Source organism: Natator depressus, chromosome 1 (genome assembly GCF_965152275.1).
Source record: "Natator depressus isolate rNatDep1 chromosome 1, rNatDep2.hap1, whole genome shotgun sequence".
Lineage (NCBI taxonomy): Eukaryota > Metazoa > Chordata > Testudines > Cheloniidae > Natator > Natator depressus.
This window is the reverse complement of record NC_134234.1, coordinates 33,991,816-34,013,470: the sequence shown is the minus strand read 5'-3', so window position 1 is coordinate 34,013,470 and position 21,655 is coordinate 33,991,816. Positions and strand designations below refer to the sequence as shown.

Here is a 21,655-nt window from a genome sequence, read left to right as displayed (position 1 = left end):
TGGTAATTGCCAGGATCACCTCTGGAGCCCTTTTTAAAAACTGGTGTCACATTAGCTATCCTCCAGTCATCTGGTGCAGAAGCTGATTTAAAGAATCATAGCATTCTTACATGTAGCTGCTAGATACATTTCACTTTAAAGTAATAAATCTGAAAAGATGGCATGATAAAATATTAATAAAAGTTGTGCATTTAAATTGTTAAAATTTAATGTGCAGATTGTTCAGTTTTGAATTACAGATATTTTTCATGACATCTAGATCCTTCATTCCTTAATTTTTGAAAGTCAGCCCTTTTGAAATCAAAAACCCTAGTCACAGATCTATTTTTGTTTATCCTTCCGTTCAGTTTGAACTGAATTAGCTCATGATCACTTGAACCAAGGTTGTCCCCTACAACCATTTCTTCTATGAGGTCCTCACTACTCACCAAAACCAAATCTAAAATGGCATCCCCTCTTATTGGTTCAGCAACTACTTGGTGAAGGAATCCATCAGCTATCACATCTAGGAAAATCTGAGCCTTATTATTATTACTAGCACTTGTCCTCCAGTCTATATCTGGGAAGTTAAAGTCTCTCATGAACACGCAGTTTCCATTAGTATTTACTTCATTAAAAACATTAAAGAGGGCTCTATCCATATCCAAATTAGATCCCGGCGGTCTATAGCACACCCCAAGCACTATCACAGGGGGAGCTCTAGTAGTTTTCTTCCCCAGTGTGATTTTTGCCCAGATGGACTCTGTCTTATCCACTCCATCGCTTCTTATTTCTTTACTTTCTACCTCATGATTGATATACAATGCTACTCCACCACCTTTACCTTTATTTCTGTCTTTTCTAAACAGCACATACCCTTCAATACCTGTCGTCCAGTCATGACTACTATTACACCATGTTTCTGTTATCCCTATAATATCTGGTTTCACTTCCTGCACCAGTAGCTCTAGTTCCTCCATTTTGTTACGTAGGCTCCTCGCATTGGCCGATGTTAAATTCCAACCTCTAGATACTGCAAAAGTGGCAGTAAAGCATACTAATGTAACAAATTGCAAATACAACCCACCAATCGTTTCATTTTACAATATATATTGATTACTGTAACTTTCATTCTCCCTCTCTCTAATTACATTGAGTTTGATGCTAATAGGGGGTCTATTAATGACTGCCAATTTATTCAAAATCATTTGTAATACAGGAAGTTGTTGTGCTTAATTTATTCCTTTATTTTCATAACCAGACATGCCTGTCAACAGATATTCTTTATTTTTAGAGTAGTGACTCAGTTTATTGCTAAAGAGAAACTGTTTTTGTTGATTTTATGTTTTGTACTATAGAGACTTTGGTGGGAATTGGATGGATCTGGGGAACTGGCAATGGTCAAACAAACATTTTACTTCTTGGCCACTGGTTATAATTTCCCTAAGTCAGAGGTGATTCAAAGTTACCATCATTTGACAGCTGTTTGTTTGCCTATGTGAAATATATAGAGAATGTACAGAGAAAGTAGATAAGGAGGTGTTGTTTACTACTTCTCATAACACAAGAACTAGGGGTCACCAAATGAAATTAATAGGCAGCAGGTTTAAAACAAATAAAAGGAAGTATTTCTTCAGACAACACACAGTCAACCTGTGGAACTCCTTGCCAGAGGATGTTGTGAAAGCCAAGACCATAACAGGGTTCAAAAAAGTACTAGGTAAATTCATGGAGGATAGATCCATCAATGGCTATTAGCCAGGATGGGCAGGAATGGTGTCCCTAGCCTCTGTTTGCCAAAAGTTGGGAATGAGCAACAGGGGATGGATCACTTGATGATTACCTGTTCTGTTCATTCCCTCCGGGGCACCTGGCACTGGCCACTGTCGGAAGACAGGATACTGGGCTAGATGGATCTTTGGTGTGACCCAGTAGGGCCATTCTTATGTTCTTATTGGAGCAAATAAAATACAGCAACTGCAGCTTTAAAACAGACATATATAGTACAATTTCTAATACATTATTGCAGTGGTTCTCAAACTTTTTTTTTTCCCCACGGACCACTTGAAAATTGCTGAGGGTCTCAGCGGACCACTTAATGATCTTTCCAAATGTTGTTTGTACCATTAGCTAACTATTGTAGTTTGGATAAAAGCGCTATATAAAAAAAAATGAATTAACATTTTTTGTTCTACAAATAAAAGCACACAACTCATATTTTAATATCAGTAGTCTTACCTTTCTAATGTGATGGATGTGCCCTCTCTTCCCTCTCTCCCTTATGTTCTTAAGGCCTTGTAGTTAAAGGCAGGTCACTCAATAGCAATGTGCCTTGAGAAAAACTTCTCAAGACAGGAGGTGGGAGACACTGATCTCCTTAGCTAACTGTTGTGTATTGTGCGCTTTATAGTAGAAGTGTGTAACCACCTGTTTCCAATCATCTTATTTACTATCATTTGAATCTCTTTTCTTTCATAATAAACTTATTCTTGTTTTCATTGTTCTGTGTGTTAAGTGGAGTGGTGATCCTAAGTTAAAACTAGTAAGCTGGTGTGTGCTATTCCTTTGGGAGCAGAGAATCACAGTTCTGTGAATGTTCAGTGGATTAGGGGCTGGGGACCCTAGATGGATGTTCGGAGGACTTGGGAGTTGGTGTGTGCCTATTCAGAACCTGTACAGAGAGAGCAAGGTTTGTGAGGCCTAGAATGGAGTGCTTGTATTGCCAGAGACTGGTGGAGTCAGGGAGCTGATCCACAGCAGGCACAGACAAGACTTCGTCAGGCTAAGGGCAGGCGGTAGCAAGGTGCTTCACAACCCTGGGTAGTGTCACATGTGCTCTATTACCAGAAAAGATAAAAAAGGATAAAGGAATACATACCACATTTAGAAGTACAACATGAAATGTAACCAAATAAAGATTTGTAACAATTGGTATAATTATTTTTAGCTGAAGCCTGCATACAACCAGTATTCATTAAATAGTTCATGGTCCATGACTCTGAAAATAATCTTTATGCGTCAGATGTTTACCATATCTAAAGTAGTCTCTTGATTGTCAATGGGGATTAATTTTTAAAGTCATCTGATCAAAAACACCATTCCAAAAAATGCATGCTCTGTTTTATAAGTTACTCCAAAGCTGGAATGATCAAAAAATTTGAAAGAAATATTTTATTGTCAGAAAGTGGAGTTTTGTTGAAATCAAATTTTCCATTGGGAAAACCCATTTAGTTTTGGGCCAACTTGAATCAAAAATTTTTGTTTCAGTCTGCTGACCCTCAATGAAACATTCTGTTTCATGCCAACATTAATCTTTGGCTGAGCTTCTGCAATACCTCATGAGAGCTGAAATTCTGGTCCTTCCTCCCCCCATTCTGCTTTTTGGGCAACTCCCTACATCTTCCCAGAGGGACTACATTTCCTATGGTGCACCGATACCTGTTGCTGAGCTGCCACGATGCTTTATGACAGGGAAAGGTTGTGATGAATAATGGGTAGGCTTGAAAGGATTAGATTTTATTTTTGTTTATGGTGATTTCACCAAATACACACAAACCGATGAAAAAATGTTTCCATTGATAATAATCAAAATGTACACATAGGCAAAATAAGAAAAAATGATGAAAAAAAAAAGAAAACTTATTAGCATTTGATTTATTTTGTATATTTTGACACATGCTTGACAATTTGTGTTTTAATGGTTATAAAGATTTAACTTTTTGAATCTCACTGTCCACTATCATTAAATAATTATCGGACCCAACTTAATTTCCTGCGACTGAAAATTTAGAATGACAAAAATTAGAAAAAATAAACATCGACATTATGTGTCAAAATTATAAAAAAATAAACATTGGCTTTTTCCTAATCATGGGAGATGTAGTACAGCTGAGGAGCTGCACTCATATGGGAGACTGGGGCGGGGAGAGGAGGCATGAGGGGCTCAACTACAACTCTCACAAATAACTGTTACAGCTCAGGCAGATACATCGTTTCATGTTGACCCAACACAAATATTTCAGGTCAATAAACTGTAAAAAAAGTTTGATTTGGGTATTTTGTAATGTTTTGTTTTGAGTGAAAATGTCTATCATTTTCATCATACCACATACAAAATTTTCAAAATATTCATTTTTTGCCCCATGTCAAGACAAAAATAATGTGCATTTTGATCAGCTCTATTCACTCTACAATGTCTTGGTTGATAAATTCTTTCAATTGGCATGGATTTTTTACTTTGGCGTTCAGTGAGTGCATTCAGATTAGAGAAAATGAAAACATTACCTTAGTAAAATCCTTTATCTGGGTTTTTGTTGTTGTGCACTGCTCTCCAAACATTGTCATGTTTGTGTAAATCCATCCTAACTGTGACCATACCACCTCCCCCATCAGGCCTATGGTTCTTTTCCTAAGAGGATTCTTGTAAAATATGTCTAAGTAATGTGGGTTGTCTTTACTAGTTAGTGCATATCCAATAGTTTGGGCAGCAAATCTCCTAAGGATACAATTAAGCCTGTATCCTTTGTATACATATATTTTTAGTAGGAATCAGATTTTACAATACCTCAATCCTCCTCTTGAAGAATACCTCAATCAAAGCTGCTTTTGTCAAATAAAAAATCTGAAGCCAGACTGATACGAACAGTTAAATTACAGTAATAAAAAAAATGTTTAAGAGCAAACCAAAATTTCTTTTCCCCAGAATACCAAACCAGAGGGCCAAGCCAGCAGAACAGAAGGATGTCGGAGAGGCACGGGAAAAACTGAGTAGTAAGACAGAGGTGGCATATTAAAACCATCACAAAACAACACTTTTATTAAAGTATAAATCTGAAGATTATTTTCCACAGCGCTGATGATGGAAATCTATAAACCTTTATTAAATCTGTGACAGTTTGCAGATGGAAGGAACCAATGATGAGCTAATTTTATTTAATTAATAATGAAAATTTACAGAGAAGGAAAGTTCATTAAAAAATCATTTAAGGATAATCAGAGTCTCGGCGTAATATGCATAAGCACACATAAGGGTCAAAGTTGAGGAGAAATATGTGCAAAGTGAAATGCACACTTGCAAATAATAAATATCTGTTACAATTAATAAAAAATAAAAGTTAATTGGAGTAGCATTTGTGGAGGGGTTCTCACTAGGATCTTGGGGAACAGGTGTGTCTTTCTGTATTGTTATTTAGCCATATTCCAAATACAAGAATATTTTATATTTAACATTCCAAGGTCATTTAAAAAAAAGTAAATTTTATCTAATATTCTATCATCTATCACTATTCTCTACAATCATTGACAACATAAATGGAGGTTACTTATCTGTAACTGCAGGTTCTTCGAGATGTGTGGTCCTTATGACCGCACATGCTTAGCTGTTTTCCTTGTGCTCTGAATTGAAGGTATAAAGGGTAGCGCAACACCTCTTGTGACAGAATGTACCTGAGTCCATACCCTACAAACTAGTGTAATAATCTTTCTACAAAGAATGGCTTGTGAGGTATCATTTGAAAACTCATGATTTGCTGGTAATTATTGTCCTGGTAAAATATGTGTGGCAAAACTGTATGGAAATTAAAAGATTTTCCTGTATGATGTTATTAACATATGTTCCAAACCACAGCCCTACCCAAGCAGAAGTAAGCAAACAGGTCTGTCCTAAATAAAGGAATGTGTCCTCTGCTTAATTTACATTTTAAGTAGTAAACAGAGTCATCAAGCAGGCAGGAGGGACAAAGGAAGCTCAAACAGGTGAGAAAAAAGCAGCAGGAAACATCCTTCCACACAGACTTTTTGTCTCCTGATACCCATCTGGGAACGTTTTTCAGAAGGGGGACTGAAACTATAGAAAGGAGTAGCAAATACCCACAACACCCCTCCTCCCTGCCCATCACATTCACAGCACCTGAATCAACAAAGGAAGCATTCACTGGATTCTGGGAGAAGGGGTCCTGACTTAAGAAGTTTGTTCAGTAAGACTGCTAAAAGCATATGGTGAGAAAACTTTGCTTTGAATTTAGCAGTTTGTTAAGATAGGCACCAGTTGCATTTTATCTTTACTTTTCTTGTGACCATTTCTGATTTTTATGCTTCATTACCTGTATTCACTTAAAATCTTTCTCTTTGTACTTAATAAACACATTGTTTTATTGTTTTATCTAATCCAGGGTGTTTAAATTGAAGGATCTGGGAAACTCCATTTGGGGTAGCAAGTTGTGTGCATATTATTTCTATTAAAGAAATAATGGACTTTATATAAATTTATATTGTCCAGAAGAGAGCTGGGTAGCATAAGATATACACATCTGGGGAAAAAAAAATCTAAGACTGGGAATGTGTTGGGGGTATCCTGCAGTATCACCAAGGCAGAGCCAAGGTGTGGCTGACTGGGTGCAGCACACACAGAAACATAGCTGGGAATAACTTGCATGCTGTAGGCTGTTCGTGAGCAATCTAGGCTGGAGGCTACAGCAACAAAACATTGTAAAGGGCACTCAAGATTAGAGGGCAGTGACAGAGCTAGTGATTAGTCTGCTATGTCTGGTATGTCACAGCCTCTCCAGTTCCTTTTCTGGTTGTGAATCTGGTCATGATCTGCAGCAGAAGGGATGGAAAGTGGGCAGTGGAATACAGATAGAGACCACAAATCTCAAGGAACCTCCAGTTACAGCTAAGTAACCTCCATTTCTTCTTTGAGTGATGGTCCCTAGGTGTATTTCATATTTGAAAGATTATTAAGCAATAATCAAACAAGAGGTGGGTGTGAGGATGCAGATGGTATGGATGTCTGTAGTACTGCCATCCCCAAAGCTTTATCTGTAGAAGTCTGGAACAATGCATAATGTCTTGTAAAGGTGCGTAATGGAGCTCCAAGTTGCCACTCTGTATATATCTAGTAAAGGTACATTTCACAGAGATATCATAGAGGTTGCCTGCACTTTGGTGGAGTGGGCTCTCATCCCCTCTAGGGGGAATGTGAGCTAGTTGGTAACAAAGGATGATGCAGCCCGAGATTCACTTAGAGAGTCTTTGTGAAGATAGACAAAATGGATATTTAGAGAGGGAAGCCTTCTCTACTCATCAGAAGCATGATGTTCTGGGAAAAAAAATACTGGTAAGTGGATGGTTTGATTCATGTGAAACTCCAAAATGACTTTAGGGATGAATTTCTGGTGCAGGCAAAGAAAGATGAAAGATGGTATATGGCTGATCTGCCCTGAGGGCTTCTTGCTCACTCACCCTCCTGGCTGATGTGATGGTTAGTTATCAAGAGATGGGATATAGAACAGATGGCTAATGGTTTGAAGGCAGGTTTGGTGAGAACCTGAAGGATGAGATTGAGATCCCATTGTGGTGTTGGTTTTACCACTGGTGGAAAAGTTCTAATAAGTCCCTTCAGGAATCCAGTCATCATAGGACAAGTAAGCATGGGCAGCATGTAGTACAGGCAGGGGAAGGCTGTGCCTTCAAAAACAGCCTGGTGTGGCCCTGCCCATGCTCCGCCCCCAGCCCCTGCTCCGCTTCAGTTCCCTTCCCGCCGGCGCTCTTCCGCGGCCAAGAGGCTGGTTGGGGCTGGTGCAGATAAGTCCCGGGGCTGGAGGCACTGGGGCTGAGGCCATGCTGTGTCACCCATCTGTCCAGTGCTGGGGGCACTGGGACCACGCTGCTGGGGGCGCTCCAGGGCAGGGGGCACTCCGGCCACACCGCCCGCCCGCCCAGCGCTGGGACTAGGAGAGCTCTGGCAGCCCTGCCTGTCCAGCATTACAGGGCTGGGGTTGGGGGAGCTCTGGCTGCACCGCTCGCCCAGTGCTGCGGCTGGAGTTGCTCTTCCTGCATCGCCCGCCCAGTGCTGGGGCTAGGGGAGCTCCGGCTGTGCTGCCCACCCCGCCCTGCTGGGTCTGCCTGTCAGGAGCCAGTTGTCGAGATATGGAAAGACAGTAAAGCAGTTTCTACTCATGCAAGCCACCACTGAAAGTACTTTTGTAAAGATAATTGGTGCTGTAGCTAGTCTGAATGGAAGGACTCTGAATTAGTAGTGATCTTGCTCAGTGAGGAACCTGAGGGACCTTCTTTGGGATGGATGAATGTCTATGTGAAAGTAAGCATTGTTCACATCAAGAGCTGTGAACCATGTGCCCTCTTCTATAGAAGGGATTACTGATGCCATTGTGACCACATGGAATTTTAATTTTCAGGTGAATACATTTGGTTGGCATAGACTGAGGACCAGTTCCCATCCCTCGTTCTTTCTGGGAACCAAGGAATATGGGGAGTATAATTCCTTCCCTTGATGCTCAGGTGGCACCAGTTGTACATACCCTTTCTGGAGAAGAGAATTTACCCATTGAGATGGGTCCAGGAAGGGCTCTCTGATGGAAAGGTGAAATAAATTTGAATGTGTAGCCAAAGTGGATGATATCTAGTACCCACTTGTCTGTCACTGCCCCCCAGTTATGAGCAAAGTGGAAAAGGCAGCCCTCAAAGGTTCGGGGGCCAATAAGGCATGAAATTTTCAGAATGTGGTCCTTGAGCACGCCATCAGAAGAACCCTTTGGATGATAGGTGGGGCTGGATGGCAGTTGTAGAGGTGGAGGAAGAGTTGGAGGGTCTTTGAACCCTTTGTTGTTTGCATGGAGGTCTGGGCCTGTAGGTTTGCTCATGGTGTTTCCTCTTCAGGACTGGAGTGTCAATGCCCAGAGAGTGGATAAAGCCATTAGACTCAAAGAGAAGTTCCTCGATGGTATTCTGGTGCTCTGGTGGAGAACTCCAAAGATTTCAGACACGAATCACGCCTCATGACTTTAGCTTTGAAGATGGTGTTAGAGGCAGTGTCAGCTGTCTCTACTGCCACTTGGAGTGATTTCTTAGCCATCAGCCTGCCTTCCTCTGTGAGGACTTGTATCTGGGTCCTCTCTGTCTAAGGAAGTTTGTCCTTAATGTCTAGAAATTTTAAATTAATCAGGAAATATTATTTTGCTAACAGCACCTGGTAATTAGCAACTCTGAATTGGAGACTAGCTGATGCAAATATTTTCCTTCCCAAGAGGTCAGGGTGTTTACTGCTTTTATCAGTTGAAGTAGTCTTGGGGTGCTGTGTCCTGGACCTTTTTGTAGCTACTTGCACTTCTAAGGAGTTGGGCGCTGGATGAGTAAATAAGAACTCTAACTTTTTAACTGGCATGAAATATCATTTTGAAGCCCTCTTCAGGGTAGGGTCACAGGAGGCAGTGGTATGTCACACAGATTTGGTGGGCTCCAAAATGGCCTGGTCAACTGGAAGGGCCGCCCTAGAAGGACCCGAGGGTTGAAGGATGTCTAATAGACCACATTGTGTGCCCTGGACCCCTTCTTAAGAGGTATGTGGAGCTTGACTGCTACTCTCTGTAACAGCTCCTGGTACTGCCTGTGGTTGTTGGGCTAGGAGGGAGATGGTTTAAGTGTTTTATTCTAGAGTTCGTGCTTGGAGGGGTACTGCTTGCAGTAGTCTCTCACCATGAGCAGAAGCCCCTCAAGGGAGAGAGAACTAAGCTAATTATGCTGACTATAAAAACACTAAGTCTACACTCTAAAAACTATTTACAATATATATTTGCAGTATTAAATATTATTAAAGTAGAGAAATACTATTAAAGTAGAGAAAGATTGAAGTGGACATAGAATTCTGACTCAGGCCATGCAGTGGTAAGAAATAACTGGAGAGACACTAGTCTGCATTGCCCTTTACAGCCTTGGTTCAGAGCATGAGGAGGACAACTGCATGTGTGTGGACCAACAGACCCTGTTTAAAAATTTACAGACTTAGATGCATAGTGCGCATGGGTATCCATGCGTAGAATACACATAGGGACCATTGCTCAAAGAACTGTGGCATATGTTCGTGTCTACAGACTTTACTGGGTGATGTTGTAGTTGGATCTCTGCATTAATGTTCTGGCCTAAACTCTAGGAAAAATGTAAACAAGTTTGTCTCTCTTCTGTGTTCAATTAAGCATTTTTGCATTCCCAACAGTCGTTACACATCACAAGCACATATAATGAGAGGTAGTATCTGCCAAAAATAAATAATTAAACAGATTGACAGATTATAAAACCAGAAGAGACCACTGGGATCATCTACTCTGATCTCCTGACACCTTGACCGCAGCTTTGACATAACAATCTAGCTCTTTAGCCAGTGATAGACCATGGCGATATACTGAAATGGAAACTTTTTTGATACATTTACTGGAAAAAGCAGGTAGTCTACTACTTCTGCCCAAAACAAAGTTGCATATTATCTCTATTTTAAATGTAAAGTCCCTTTGATAACTGTGACTAATGATAAGGACCAAGCCTGTCTAGTTTCAAGACACAAGTTATGTCTGTACATAGAGTACTGCTTTGTGGAACTGAAATTTTTACATTGTATCCTCTGCTAATAAAACTTATTCTGATACTAAAGGTACACATATTTTCTCTTTCTAAAAATAACAAACATTTCCTTTTAATGTGGCTATTTTAAGATTATGAAAGGTTATTAAATTAGGGTTATGAAAGGATATTAAATTGAGGTATTTCACATATTCCCTCAGACCTGCCTTCCCTCTCACAATAGAAACTAACTAAAACCACAATTTAAACCTACTCCACCATTTTCCTTTAACTTCAGTTTTTCCACCATGCACCTGAAGACCAGTTCAAAATAGATATTCAGATAGATATTATCTAATCTGCATTTCCAATTTTTCTCCCTACAGCACAGTAACTGCTCAAGGAAGTTTAGTTTTCCTTGCATTGTCCCCTTTCACATACATTCTTCCCTCCTCATGTAGGGTCTTCAGATTTTCCCTTGTGTTCACCCACTGCAGCCCTTTCCAATACTGTTTAGTAGGATACATCTCTGCCCATGCCCATCTGACCGAGACCATGAGTGTGACACTAGGCTCCACAATCTCCTTACCCTTCAGCATCTTTCTCTAGAGGATGAGGAATTCTCATCTCATTTGGGGAAGTCTGTGTGAAATTATCCAATACTATAGTAGTCAAACATAAATCTTGGCTTTAAAAAGACAAATGATGAATTAGGTAGTTAAAATAAGTTAAATTAGAGAGAAAATGTTAGTGAATCAAAATAAATGGTTTGCATAACAAACCTCTTCTGAATAACTTGCAAAGCCCAATAACGTAAGCATCCCTTAGCTTTATTACAAAAAAGAAAAAAATAAATTGTATGTCTCTAGAAACCAAGTCAGTCTCTGAACATTTCCTGTTCAGCCTGACAGCCACACTATGATGTCCAGACAAATCTTCCTGTGATAAAGTGACTCACCAGTTAGTGTGCCGCTTTATGGCCAGGAATGATATTGCAAGGTTTCATTCTCTCTAATCCTGCCAACCTACCTTCTGACTTGGCCCTCTGGACAGGTCAACTTTGGGCTCACCCCTTTTGAGGGAATCCAGGATTTTCACCTAGTAGTTCCAGGACCTTACACCAGGTAGTAGGACCTTACACCAGGTCGATGGCCCCAATGCAAGCCCAATAAACCTTCTGGCACTTTGCATCTTGGGTCTTGCTGCTCGACTACCAGATGAGGCTATAGGGGAATCCAGTCTTTCCCTCTAGCCTCAGCCCAAGGATCCTTGTAGAAAGTGGTTAAGATCTGTGTCGTTAAATCACTTGGTTCTTCCCTGGGCTACTTCCTGCATTGGCCCACCTTCTCCTTAAGGAGTTCATATTCTCAGCAGGGTGGGGATTCTGTCTGGGGCCCAGCCTCTAGTCCCAGTTTTCAATGTACTGAAGGAAAAGAAACTAAATTTACAGAAATAAAGAGCAGCACCAGTTTCTCTGTCCTACCCAGATTCTCCAGCCACCTATCCTACCACTTTGTGCTCACAGGTAACCTCAGGTAGTTTGGCTCTCTGCTGTGCTCCTCTTTGAGAGCTGAGGATAAGAGGTCTGTGTCTGCCCACAGATTCCAAGTACAGATTCCAAGTACAGGACTATTATGACCATCCAGAACTTCCCCCACCTCACTCATAGAATTTCTTCCAGAAGCTGCATTAAAGCATATATTTTAATAAGACATATAATCTCATTTTAAAGACTTCAAGCGGCGGTGAGGCCACCACCTCCCCTGGTAAAATGGATATATCCAGTTTCTATTTTAGCTGATCAAAGAATAGCATAGATTTATCTCTTTTAAATGTCCTCTAATCAATTTTCTTTTACCATGAAATATAAGTTATTGACAGACCCCAGGTCCTCTTTCACATAGCCTTTTAGAATTAGAGATTATGAATAAAATTAGAGAATATGAATATATTTTCTCTGTTTCAAAGCAAAGGACAATTTGCTATTCTCTTATACATTGCTCTCATCAGAATTGTCTCTCTCTTTTCTCTCCCCTGCCCATTTAAAAAAAAATATATATTTATATACGTGTGCGTCCATTAATATGTTTCTATAACTATGTACCTGCACTTAGCTATATCACATCTGTCTATTCTTTCATTAGCTATGTCTAAAATCTGTTTCTCAGTTTCTTCTAGAAATATCAAGAATAAAATAACTATCTTTCAAAATGGTCTGAAATTTAATGTGGATTGTGAAAAGTGGTTCCATATATGAGATGTAAACAATTACTTTTACTGGAAGTAATAATATTATTGATGTGCTGGAGCACATTCGAGCATATGGTGAAAATTGGGTTCCTATACAATGAAGATGGTAGTCAGGTTAAATAGAAAAGTGCACCCAGTTCTCCAAGAAACAATTAGAATTATTAATATGAAGTAAGGAAGCAATGACCCACAGTAAATTATTCTCTAATTCTAAGAGAGTATGCATTTTAAAAAATTGGCAAATTAAGTCAATCTAGGAGGGAACATAAAGATGGCTCAAGTCTCTAGACCTAAGATTTGAAACAGGAACAAGAACTCAAGATGAATATCACAAATAATATTGGACAAATGTTTAGCAAAATATCCAGGATACTTCTAGTTCTAAGATTTTACCAAAATGAATTTCTAAATTTGTAATAACCGATCCCAGGTTCTTTCAGGTTAACTGAAAGAAACGTAGCAAATGTTAACAGATACCATATTAGAATAATAGAAATGTAAGAATGGAAGGGACCTCAAGATGTCATCTAGTCCATCCTCCTGGTGCTGAAGCAGGATTAAGTATACATAGACTATCTCTGACAAGTATTCTCTAACCTGGTCTTAAAAACCTCCAATGACTGGTTTCCACAACCTCCCTAGGTAACCTGTTCCAATGCTTAACTATCCTTATAGTTAGCAAGATTTTCCTAATACCTAACCTAAATCTTCCTGGCTGCAAACTAAGCCAACGACTTCTTGTCCTACCCTTAGTGGATTTGATCACTGTCCTCTTTATAACAAGATTTTACATAGCTGAAGACTGTTAAGATGTCTCCTCTTGGCCTACTCGTCTCTAGACTAACATACCCATTTCTTTCAACCTTTTCCCACATGTCATGTTTTCTAAACTTATTTTTGGTTCCTCTCCCACAGACTCTGTCCAGTTTGTTCACATCTTTCTTAAAGTGTGGTGCCCAAAACTTATTCCATCTGATGCCTCATCAGTGCAGAGCAGAGCGGAAAAATTACCTCCTGTGTCTTACATATAAGACTCCTGTTAATACATTCCAGAATGACATTTGCCTTTTTCCCCAACTGCATCATACTATTCATTCATCTTTAATCTATGATCCACTATAACCCTCAGATCTTTTTCAGTAGTATTACCATCTAGCCAGTTATTCTCCATTTTGCATTTGTGTATTTCACTTTTCCTTTCTCAGTGTAGTATTTTGCCCTTGTCTTTACTGAATTTAATCTTACTGATTTCAGACCAATTCTCCAATTTATCAAGATCATCTTGAATTTTAATCCTGTCCTGCAACGTGCTTGCAACCCCTCTCAGCTTGATGTCATCTGCAAATCTTATAAGCTTACTCTCCACTCCATCATCCAAGCCATTAATGAAAATATTGACTCATACTGGATTCAGGACAGATCCCTGTGGAACCCCACTTGATATGTTATCCCAGTTTGACAGCAAACATATTGTATACAAGCCATAAATTATGTTCCTATTAGAATAAACAATGCCAGGTCTTCTCTTTTGTCCTGGGAACGATCATACAGCCCTCACCAGAACTGTGTCAGTTAGTCATAAGGATCTGAATCTGCCAAACAATAACGTAAAATGGATTTCTGTTGCAGTGACAATAGCAACCATGTTAAATTGAGAAAATGGAAGTCTTAAGTTTCTATAATGGAAGACGGACAGGATGAAATGTAAAACAAAGCATTAATGGAAACATTAACACTATTTGAGCAAAAAAACCTAGAAAAATACATCAGCAGATAGGATCAAATAGGAAAAAAGTGACATGCATTGTAATAGTATATGTTTGCAGTATACCTGTTCTGACAGACTCTCTAATTTACCAGTAATTAAGATGGTTACTACACTGTTTGATCTCTTATGATTAACTATGATATAAAAATATCTCACTTTCTTTTTCACATGTATTTATGAGAACAATGATTAGATACTGTTGTCAGAAAGCTAAGCCAGACACTGTTGGAAGGTTGGTATTAGGAACCTTCTTGGAATTGCCTCCTCCCCCTGTGATCCCTGATATATATGAATAATTTTGCCTGGGAGTTATATTAATGATAAAGACTGCACCCCCCGGCTAGAGGGGAAGTTGATGCCTATGGTATGCCCTTCCCCCAGCCATGGCAGGCTTGGGGGGTTCCCTGAGCAGCTGCACGGCGGGCCATGGAGCTTACAGGGAACTTAGGTCAGGGTGGTATTTTATTCACACCTGTGACCGACAAAAGTTTTGCCGACAGAAGTGTTAGTGTAGACAAAGCCTCACACAAGTTAGATGTCTTCAGGTTGGGAGGGCCTGATGAAATACATCCTGGAATGCTTAAGGAATTAGCAATTGTCTTTGAGAACTTGTAGAGGATGGCAGAGATCCCAGGGAATGGTAAAGGGCAAATTCAGTACTTATTTATAAAAAGTAGGACAGTCAAATGGTTAAAAAAATTAATCACGATTAACTGCAAGATTAAAAAAATAGTTGTGATTATTCGCAGTTTTAATTGCACTATTAAAGAATAATAGAATACCATTTATTTAAATATTTTGGATGTTAATTACTTCTGTGCTGCTGCTGTGGGTTGTGGTGCCTAGCAGTCAGCTTGCGGCTCAAGGCAGGCTCCAGGCTCCATGGGGCTGCATCTTGCCGGAGCCCACAGCCATCCACATCCCTTTGGCCACTCTTGGTTCACCATGGGCACCATTTCATATTTTGGTTTGGTGTGTATTTGTTGGGGGGAGGGGGAAGTGTGTGTGTGTGTGTGTGTGTGTGGTGGGGGAGTGCTGTCTCTTTAAGCAGAGCACTCAGGAAGCAGAAAGCATTTTCAGCCAGCAGCAGCTGCTGGTGGTAGCACTCATTCCTGAGGTGGCAATAGCAGCAGACAGGCTGCCTCTGTTCCCTGACCCCAGCTCTGCGGCGATTGGGTACATGGGCAGGGGCAGGGGGACATCAGCCCCTCTGCCCCTGCTCTGCACGGGTACAGAGCAGCTTAGCCAGTGGCGGCTTCGGGGGGTGGGAGAAGGCGGGAGCAGCAGTGGTGCAGGGAGGCGGGAGAAGGGGCATTCCTGCCCCGGAGGAATGCAGCAATGCCCCCCTGCACACAGCACCCTGGACGGTGGCCCCTCTCGCCTAACCCTAAGGCCAGCCATGTTTCCCTCCCCACCCGCCGAGTTGTCTCCAGAAGTGTGCAATTAACGCTTGTTAAAAAAAAGCGCATTCATTTCTTTTGAGTTAATTACACGCATTAACCATGATTAATTGACAGCCCTAATAAAAAGGGGAATAAGGACAACCTGGGGAATTACAGACCAGTCAACTTAATGTAAGTATCTGGAAATGAAGCAAATGATCAAACAATCAATTTGTAAGCATCTAGAAGATAACAAGGTGATAAGTAACAGTCAACTGAGATTTGCCAAGAACGGATCATGTCAAACCAACTTTCTCTGACAAGGTAACAAGTCTTGTGGATGGGGAAAAGCAGTAGATGTGACTTTGGTAAGGCTTTTGATACGGTCTCGCATGTCCTTCTCATAAACAAACCAGAGAAACATACCTTAGATTAATCTATTATAAGGTGGGTGCACAACTGGTTGGAAAACTGTACTCAGAGAGTAGTTATGAATACTACACAGTAAATCTGGAAGGGCATGTTGAGAGAGGTCTTGCAGGAATTTATTCGGGGTACGGTTCTATTCAGTATCTTCATAAATAACTTGGATAATGGAAATAGAGAGTATACTTATAAAGTTTACGGATGATACCAAGCTGGGAGGGGATACAAGCACTTTGGAGAACAGAATTAGAATTCAAAATGATCTTGAAAGCTGGATAAATGATCTGAAATAAATAGGATGAAACTCAAAGACAAATGCAAAGTATTACACTTAGTACACTTGTGCAATCAACTGCACAAGTACAAAATGAGAAATGACTATCTAGGAAAGAGTAGTGCAGAAAAGGATCTGGGGGTTATAGTGGATCACAAACTACATATGAGTCAACAGTGTAACACTGTTGCAAAAAAGCAAACATCATGTATTAGCAGGAGTATTGTAAGCAAGACATGAGAAGCATTTTTTCCACTCTACTCAGCACTGATAAGGCCTCAGCTGGACTATTGTGTCCAGAACCGGGCACCACACTTCAAGAAAGATGTGATCAAAATGAAGAAAGTCTAGAGGAGAGCAACAAAAATGATTAAAGGTCTAGAAAACAAGACTTTGGAGGAAAGATTTGAAAAAAAGGGGTTGTTTAGTCTGGAGAAGAGAAGACTGATGGGGGACATGATAACAGTCTTCATGTATGTGAAAAGTTGTTACGAAGAGGAGAGTGATAAATTGTTCTTCTTAAACACTATGGACAGGACAAGAAGTAATGAGATTAAATTGCAGCCAGGGAGATTTAAGTTAGACATTAGGAAAAACTTCTTAACTGTCAGGGTAGTTAATCACTGCAAGTTATTACCTAGAGAGAATGTGGAATCTCCATCACTGGAGGCTTTTAAGAACAAGTTAAACAAAGTATCTGTCAGGGATGGTCTAGAACTTAGTCCTGCCTCAGTGCAGGGGACTTGACTAAATGACCTATCAAGGTCTCTTCCACTCCTACATTTCTAGGATTATATATATATATATATATATATATATATATATATATATATATAAAATCTCCCTACACACACTTTTTTAATCATGTTCAAGAAAAGGAAGATTCCAAGGTATTTCTCTCTATGCCCTCCTCTAAGGGGATTTGTGACGGGATGGGTCACAGAGACCCCTTTGGGACTGCCACATGATGTGATGAGACCTCTGAGCCCATTTTCCCTGGCAGCTTGGGACTTCAGAACCCTGCCTTGTTGAGCCAGACATGCCAGTCTGCTCCAACACAGACCCAGGGTCTGAACCACATCCCCCCAAAACTGCAGACTTAACTGAAAACGACTTAAGAAGTGCTCCTGTCTCCAGCACCCAGATACCCAGTTCCCAATGGGGTCTAAACACCAAATAAATGCATTTTACTCTGTATAAAGCTTATATAGGGTAAACTCATAAATTGTTCACCCCCTATAACAGTGATAGAGAGATATGCACAGCTGTTTGCTCCCCCAGGTATTAATTACTTGCTTTGGGTCAATTAATAAGCAAAAAGTGATTTTATTAAATATAAAAAGCAGGATTTAAGTGGTTCCAAGTAATAACAGACAGAACAAAGTAAATTGTCAAGCAAAATAAAACAAAAACATGCAAGTCTAAGCCTAATACAGTAGGAAACTATATGCAGGTAAATCTCACCCTCAGAGATGTTCCAATAAGCTTCTTTCACAGACTAGACTCCTTGCTAGTCTGGGCCCAATCCTTTCCTCTGGTACAGTCCTTGTTTCAGCTCAGGTGGTAGCTAGGGGATTTCTCATGACTTCGCCTCCTTTGTTGTGTTCCACTCCCTTGTACAGCTTAGGTACAAGGCGGGAATCTTTTGTCTCTCTGGCTCCCCCCCCCCCCACACTTCTAAATGGAAAAGCCCCAGATTTAATATGGATTCCACTACCAGGTGACATGGTCACATGTCCTGTGAGACCCCCCAAGCCTTCATTCTTCCCAGCCTGACTCACAGGAAGGCTTACAAGTAAACAGAGCCATCTACAGTCAACTGTCCTGGTTAATGGGAGCCATCAAGATTCCAAACCACCATTAATGGCCCACACTTTGCATAATTACAATAGGTCCTCAGAGTTATATTTCTATTTTTCTAGTTTCAGATACAAGAATGATACATTTATACAAATTGGATGACCACCCTCAGTAGATTATAAGCCTTGTAATGATACCTTATAAGAGACCTTTTGCATTAAGCATATTCCAGTTACATTATATTCACACTCATTAGCATATTTTTATAAAATCATATGGAGTGCAACATCACAGGATTCTTAGCTGTTATTTAAATATAACAATTACATTTCAAGCCTGGTTCACTGCAAAGATAACCTTGAAATAGTCAACTGATTACTAGTGTTGAATGCTTGTGACTATGGTTTCTGTATCACCTGCGATCATGGATTAATTCAATGCAATTTCATCGGGGTAAATTTAACCCACAACTTAAATGAAAGCGGATAATAGAAAGCATGCCATCAGTGTCAGGATATTAATAGATATGGGACAGGAAGAAGAGTCAGTGCAATTTTCTCTGGTTTCTCTGCAGTCATCACTGAAATCTAAGAACATATCAGTGTGATACTTTTCTTTAGAACTGTGTGACCTGGTTCCACTTAGAAAGCAATCCTGTAAGTATGAGATGTGCTGGTTTGTTTGAGAAAAAGAGCTAGAGAAATATTGGCCTAGAACACTATACTTAGTATTAGAAAGGTTGTATGGTGACATGACAAAGGTGGGGACAACAGCCAGTGAAACCATCCATGTTTTCTCAATATTATAATAAACTTCTACTTCTACTCTACGACTGCTCCTTCAAACTGAGTTACCCTCATTTTTCTTGGCCTTAATATTTGTCTCCAAAAATACATAAGGAAGAACATTTTATGTGCTTTATAACAGGTATAAAAATATCCCCAGACATTCAGACCACAGTTATAAAAGCTTAAGAGATAATATTCTGCTAAGGAACTCAGTTTGATAGCTGGAGAAAGGTTCTTTCACTATTTCCACTTTTAAACTTTGAAAATGTTTGCCATATTTTTGTTTTCAAAGAAACCTGAATTATTGAATGGATTATATAAGGCTTCAAGTATTTTCATAATGTTTGAAATTTGTATTCCTCAACTTAATATGTTTACAATTAATTATGGAATGCTAACATTATGATTATTGGGAGAGTTTCAAAAGAGACTTTGCTTTTATTAAAGAATGTATATACAATTGCATTTTATTGAGGCGCTTTCAATAAAAGAAAGCCTCACAAGAAAGGAAATATTTACTTTGCTTTGTCTCTCTTTGAAGAACTGCTTGCTGAAGCAGCTTTTTCTTTGGATGATTTTCTATTTGATTGTTTAATTGCTGGGGTTACATGTCCTAAAAATATTCATGTACATGTATCTAGTGACTTCAATGGCACCAGCTGCTGCTATGCACTTTTCAAAACGGGTGAATGTAGGCATCCAAATCTAGGGACTCATTTTAAAAAATCTGGCAGACAATCTTACTTTTATACATGATATTGCTTTTCATCCCCAAGTGCTGTCTGACTGAAAACTTATATAGGCATAAAGGGTAGGATTTTCCAAAGCACATAAGATTAAGAAGCACAAGCCCTACTGAACATCAGTGGGGCATATTCTTCTAAATCTGTTCACCACTTGAGAAAAATCTCTCCCAAAAAGCAATACTTTCTCCACCAGCTACCTGTATTTTTCAAAAATGTCCAGCCACAATACAGTTTAAACTAGAAACTGAAACTGCAGGAGAAATTTCACTGGAATTTGGCCAAGATATGGATTTATACCTTTAATTTTATGAAGCGTTTATTATAAGTTTGAATAACAATATAAGGTATACAGAATTATACAACTGTAAATTATACCCTTAGTACTTTTTGTCGCCATTTAAGAGAGGTTGAAGCTCAAATAGCTTAGCAGATTCACGTACAGTATTAGTAGGTGGCAAAAAGATACCAAATATGATACATCAAGTATGAATCAGCAGCTAATTCTTATTAAGGTGACATGACATATACAAATAAATGTATACTGAAATGAACTTTATATAAACACCACTATTGATTTCAAGAGTGCTACAACTGGAATCAATGAATGCCCAAGCATATGCTGTGTCGGTTTCTTCATTTGGATAAGTATTATTTCACTTCTCCTCTTAGGATTGTTATTTATAATGTATGCAACATAACTCAATGTGCTTATTAATGCTTTAGGCAATGCTATTATACACAGAGATACCATAAACAGAGCTCCATGAAAATCTTGATAATTTTTCACTTTATTTTTTTTTAATTTCATTTCATTTTGTTTTATCCGCCGTGGGAGGAGGCTAGGTTCTGTCCCCAGGAGATGGGAGTCCCTGGGTGGGATGCTCGAGAGTAAACCCACCCTGTCCTCATGAGGAGGGCGGGCCCCGAGGATGGACAGTGTTGGCGAGCAAGCCTGCCCTACACTCACCCCGCAGCGGTGGTTTCTATACCTCTGGCCTTGGCCTGGCTTCCTGCTCTGGGCATTGCAACCTGGTGCATGGGGTTGCAGGGCAGCTCAAATTTGATTCTGCCATCCTTCTATCATCATGGAGCTGCTAGGCCAAATCTAAGCAGCTCTGCAACCCTGTGTACCATGTTGCAAAGCCACTCACTAAAATTTGGCCTGGCCACCCCCTTGTTATCACGGAGGAGTGGCAAGGCCAAACCTGAGCAGTGCTGCGACCCCATGTGCCAGGTCACAATGCCTGGAGCAAGAAGCCAGGTCCAGCCCTGCAGGACAGGAGCTGCTGCTGTGGGATGAGTGCATTTTATTAAATTTTATTAATTGCTTTTCTTTTTGTTTTGTTTTATTCATTGTTTTTCATTTTATTTCATGTTACTTCAGACTTGCAGAAGGCATGGGGCTCTAACTATAAACAATATTGTTAATGCCCTACCTAGCCTTATGAAGTGTTTGAACAAAAGCAACAATGCCTAAACATACCAACCGTCTAGACAACAAGAATAATGTATCAAAAAAACTTATGGAGTATGAGTAATAGTAAACATTCTGCCGGAGATTTATACAATATCTCTAAACTGCAAAACAAGACAGGCAATAATTATTGACAGTGGGACGATGCTTTTCTCCAGGTATACGCATAAATATACATAACCATACATACCTGTGTACACACATATATTTCTATTTTCTTAGACTTACATATTTTAATCTAATTTTTACATTGCTCCTCCTAAATAAATGATATCTCAGTCATCTGCTACCTGAACAGACAACAGCCATATCTGCTTTTTGCATGAGACATGAAAGTGGAGAAATTCATGTTAGCATTTTAGTCTGAAGGCACTTCTCTACAGCCATGTGCCATTTCAAATACATGCTAGACCAT

General features: G+C 39.7%; 1 protein-coding gene across 1 annotated transcript in view; it reads right to left on the bottom strand.

Annotated features, from left to right (window-relative positions):
- Nucleotides 1-21,655, bottom strand: part of DYNC2H1 (dynein cytoplasmic 2 heavy chain 1) — a 389,779-nt gene that overhangs the window by 35,319 nt on the left and 332,805 nt on the right. The gene's annotated exons all lie outside the window — the stretch shown is intronic.